Source organism: Mandrillus leucophaeus, unplaced genomic scaffold (genome assembly GCF_000951045.1).
Source record: "Mandrillus leucophaeus isolate KB7577 unplaced genomic scaffold, Mleu.le_1.0 Scaffold93, whole genome shotgun sequence".
In the NCBI taxonomy this organism is placed as follows: domain Eukaryota; kingdom Metazoa; phylum Chordata; class Mammalia; order Primates; family Cercopithecidae; genus Mandrillus; species Mandrillus leucophaeus.
The window spans coordinates 3,097,133-3,102,128 of NW_012110141.1; the positions used below are offsets into that span (position 1 = coordinate 3,097,133).

A 4,996-nucleotide genomic window follows, 5' to 3' on the forward strand; every position below is an offset into this window, starting at 1 on the left:
GTGTGTATATATATGTATAGCTTATCTATTCTAGAAATTGATCAGCCATGAATAATTTTTAAAGCAGCTGGCTTGAATTATCTTTTGTGGGATTTGCATGGTAAGAAGTTTTCAGTATTTCATTTGAACAATGAGAAAAATATGGCTACAGCTCGTCTATTTGACAAATAAGTCTGTCTTGGGGCCAGAGGCATTAGGAATTCTTAACAACCAGTCTGCAACATTATTTCAGAAAAATCTGGTGCCTGATTTGCCCAGCTCTGCTCGGGGTTTCTTTCTTTCTTTCTTTTATTCTTCCCGTCTCTCTTAATTAAAAAAAACCTCACACAGCCCTTCCTCTGCAAAGTGAAATGTTATAATTGCTCTTAACACTCATCGATTTCCTCAGGGAAAAACCTAGGACCATGGAACCTGAGGCCTTAAAGTTTAGAATAGTGAGCTTCGGGTTTTGTTGGGGAATTTTGAGTCTATAAATTTATTCCATCCCCAAATTTACCTGCTATTCTTAGTCCTTGTTCTCTTGCTGGCCATCTGAGAAATGGCGATGAGGATGACTGAATTTCAAAATCGCAGACCTGGGGGTATCCAAATGATTGCACAGCCCAACCTCAGGCGGATGATACTCACAAACCCGTTTCTTAGAGATGAAACTATTGAGGCCAAGAAGCTCCTGACTGGGTCAGAGGCACACAGTGGAGGAGGGGCTAGAACCCAGCAGCTGGTTTCTCCTACGGTACCCTTCCCATTAGAATTCAGTAGTCTAACTCCTTCTGTGCATAAAGATCACCTGGGCAGTGGAGCTCCGCTGGGGCCAGCAAAGCCCTTCCACCAACATATTTGCATGTATGTTTGCTTTCAAGTCAAATTCCCTACCTTCCTCTCCCATATAAGCATTCCCATATAAAAATTCTGGAGTCTAAATAGTACTATCTACTAATGTTTCTTTGCATTTGTTAAAATGAAGGTTCCAGGCCTTCAGTCCACAGTATCTGATCCCACAGGTGTGGGGGGAAGTGAATGAACTTGACATTCCCCTTTCCCGCCCTGGCATGATCCTGTGGTCTTTGGAGCACACTTCAAGAAGCTGCTCCAGTCAGCGTATTAACTGAGACTTCTAGAGTCCACTATGCCTTAATTCAGAGAAGCACTTCCTTTTTCTGTAAAATATAAGACCTGGAGGATCTTGCCAGGGAATAGGTTTTGAGGAAAGAGTTTCTTCAACAGCTCTCACTCCAATGTGGAACAGCCTCCTTTAATTAACTGACAGATGGAGTCTTCTGAGAAGTGTGGAATGAACTGAGGAGTTTATTTAAAGGGTCCTTGGGAGACTGAGGTGGGCGGATCACGAGGTCAGGAGTTGGAGACCAGCATGACCAACATGGTGAAACCCTGTTGCTACTAAAAATACAGAAATTAACAGAGTGTGGTGGTGTGCACCTGTAATCCCAGCTATTCAGGAGGCTGAGGCAGGAGAATTGCTTGAGCCTGGGAGGCGGAGGTTGCAGTGAGCCGAGATCATGTCACTGCACTCCAGCCTGGGCAACAGAGCGAGACTGTCTCAAAAAAGAAAAAAAAAGATGTCCAAGAAACCTGGGCAAAGAAACTGAACTCCTCAGTGGAGGAGACTCCTAGTGCAAGGAGTGGAAAATGAGGGACAGGGAGGGGAAGCATTAGTGGAAGGTATATGGAACCTGCTTGGAGTTCAGCTTTGATCTTGAGGAAAACTGGCATACGGGTTCCACCAAACAACACACTTCAGCGATTGTTTCCTTGAATTTTGGCCTACATTAATGAAGAATCTGGGGCAAATTTTTCACAGGTTCTTCCTCACTTTATTCATTTTTAAATTTTTTGATAATAACTTTATTGAGATATCATTCACATACCCTACATACAATTCACCCATTAACATGTACAATTCACTGGTTTTTAGTACATTCAGAGTTGTACAATCATCAGTACAATCAATTGTAGAACATTTTCTTTCTTTCTTTCTTTTTTTTTTGAGACGGAGTCTCGCTCTGTCACCCAGGCTGGAGTGCAGTGGCCGGATCTCAGCTCACTGCAAGCTCCGTCTCCCGGATTTATGCCATTCTCCTGCCTCAGCCTCCCAAGTAACTGGGACTACAGGCGCTTGCCACCTCGCCCGGCTAGTTTTTTGTATTTTTTTAGTGGAGACGGGGTTTCACCATGTTAGCCCATGTTGGGATGGTCTGGAGCTCCTGACCTCGTGATCCGCCCGTCTCGGCCTCCCAAAGTGCTGGGATTACAGGCTTGAGCCACCACGCCCGGCCTAATTTTAGAACATTTTCACCACCTTAAAAAGAACCCACATATCCTTTAGCCATCATCCCCCCACAATCTCCCCATTTCCTCAGCCCTAAGCAGCCGGTAAGCTACTTTCTGTCTCTACAAATTTCTCTATTCTAGACAATTTAGATAAATGGAATCATATAATATGTGGTCATTTGTGACTGACTTTTTTCACTTAGCATAATGTCTAAAAAATTTTTAATTATTGTGGATACATAATAATTGTACATATTATGGGGTACATACGATATTTTGAAACTTAGTATAATGTTTTCAGGGTTTCTACATGTAGCATAGATGAACACCTCATTCCTTTTTTACTGACAAATATACTTCACTGGCTGCATATTCCATGTTTTGTTAATCCACTCATCCAGTTGATTGACACTTGGGTTGCTTCCACTTTTTGGTTGTTGTGAATAATGCTGCTATTTGTGCACTGGTTTTTGTGTGAATATGTTCATTTCTTTTGGGTATATACCTAGGAGTGGAATTAGTGGGTCAAATAACAATAAACACTATACTTGACTTCTTGAGAAATTGCCAGACTGTTTTCAAAAGTCATCACTTTTTAAAAAAATTTATTAAGACAAATGGAAATCAATGGCTCTGAATTATCCTATAAGAGCTTAGTTACATACAGCTTGCTCAGATCTAACTAAAGAGTTAATGTAAGCAGGGTTTGGGAGATGCAAAGAATCAAGCTTGGTTTACAAAAATACCAAGCCCAAATACTTGAGAATTTTTATTGGCATAATTTTAAAGGTTGGGGTAGTGTTACATGGATTTGCGTTTATAACCAGAAAAAGAAACTCAGTTATAAATGTGGCCAATAACAACAACAACAACAACAACAACAACAACAACAACAACAAATGACTGTATGACAACCCTTAATTAGTAGCTTTGGAAAAGTTTTAGTCACCTTATAAGATGAGTAAAGCCTTTAAGATGATAAAATCATCTATGGATTTCAATTACTTCTGCTATCATCTGTTTCTGCATGGGGAAAAAGGCTTTAAAAATTTTAAGAATAAAGTATTTGGAAATACTTTACAGTATTTAAGTATAAAATATACACAGAGACGCACACAAATCATAACTGTAACTCCATGAATTTTCTCAAAATGAACCTTACTCATGTAATTAGCACCCACATCAAGAAAGAAATAGTCACTAGCACCCCTTGAAACCCTCTTTCCAGTCATAATCATGTCCCTCCCCAAGGACCAGAGGATATCCTGACTTCTAACAGCAACATTCTTAGACACAAATAATACATTTTTAATTGTAAGTTTCAGATGTCAAGAACTGGCCAATGAAATAGATTTGTTTAGCGGAGAGAATTTCTTAAGACTCAGTCAGACTTACTATATTGCATGGTGTAATACATGGTTAAAAATTAAATACTGTTAAGCTTGTATATAAAATAGAGTATAACTTCGGCCCAAAGAAGCTTTTCATTTAACATCAGCAGCAATTTAAGAGCATATACTGTATGGCATTTTAAAAATGAATCAGCAGACTTTAAACCCTTATTTTGAAAGACATCTCCCTTTTCCTCCAGAATTTGAATGTATTCATGGGAGCAGTCTGTAAAGGAAGTCCTAGGCACCATTAATGACATGTGCTTTAATAATTTAAGAAGTGTGTATGTAAACTTGAGCACATTGACAGTATATCACATTGTGGATTAAAGTGTAACGAGCAATATAAATACAGCTTCCACAAACAGAGTATAAAAACTGACACACACTTTTCTTGGTTTATTGGGTGGGAGGATGTTAAATACCTTACGATAAGATAAGTTTTCTAATACTGGAACTGACTAACTGCCAAGAACACTGCTGTGGTTCTTATCAGGAAAAAAAGTCTATTATAATCATTTTAGGTACGAAACTTTCTACGCATTAGAATTCTTCCAAGGTGAAAAGCATATTACTAAGGGAATTCATTTTGCAAAGAGGAATCATCTTTTTTTTTTTTCTCTAAAGATTTTTCATATATTACCAAAATAGTTTAGGATTTTATTAGGATATTTCCTCGGAAGTTTGGGGGTTCCGTGTTCTACCAGGTGATGCCTAATAGATGCCTGATACAGCTCATGAGTCAGTAAGAGGAGGATAGAGCGTAATCCTTGCCATGCGCTCCGGGCTGCCCCGGGTACTTTCTTTACGGATGCTGGATGCTTCCAAGGTAACCCAGTCCTTTCATTCCCGCTCCTACCGAGATGCCGGGAAAGCACTCCCGCGCTGATGCGGGGTAGGCAGGTCCTGCGCCCTGCGAGCGGTAACTGCGCTCGGCGTCGTCCTTCCCGAAGTCCTTGGTTTACGCCTCTTCCCATCGAGTCGCCCCAAAGCCCCTCCTCCAGCCATACCCCTCCTTGTGGGGGCAAAAGTTTAAGGGCGGGCTCTCTTCTCATTAAAGCGCGCCGGGGCCTCTTTAGTGGCTGGACTGTAAAGGGGCCCGAGGGTCCACGGCGCTTTCCTCGCTCTTCTCTAGCCCCAGCTCGGCGGGTGGGGACAGACGCTGAGACTGTCGGTGGCCGGCGCTGACGCGTCCTGGCCGTAGGGTGCCTCCCAGCTCGAGGGACTTATTTAAATATTTGGGGCAGGGCACCCTGCCAGGACCCCAGGAAGCCGGCGCAGATTTGGCGGGGACCCCGAGGCTGTGGCGCACTTGC

At 41.9% G+C, this 4,996-nt stretch overlaps 1 protein-coding gene across 1 annotated transcript in view; it reads left to right on the plus strand.

The window, feature by feature from the left end:
• Nucleotides 1-4,516: 4,516 nt before the first annotated feature.
• FAM189A2 (family with sequence similarity 189, member A2) overlaps nucleotides 4,517-4,996 on the plus strand; it is a 75,794-nt gene continuing 75,314 nt past the window's right edge. The window contains exon 1 of the mRNA XM_011970150.1: nucleotides 4,517-4,575. The gene's annotated coding sequence lies outside the window, so the exon portion shown is untranslated. The remainder of the gene's footprint in view (nucleotides 4,576-4,996) is intronic.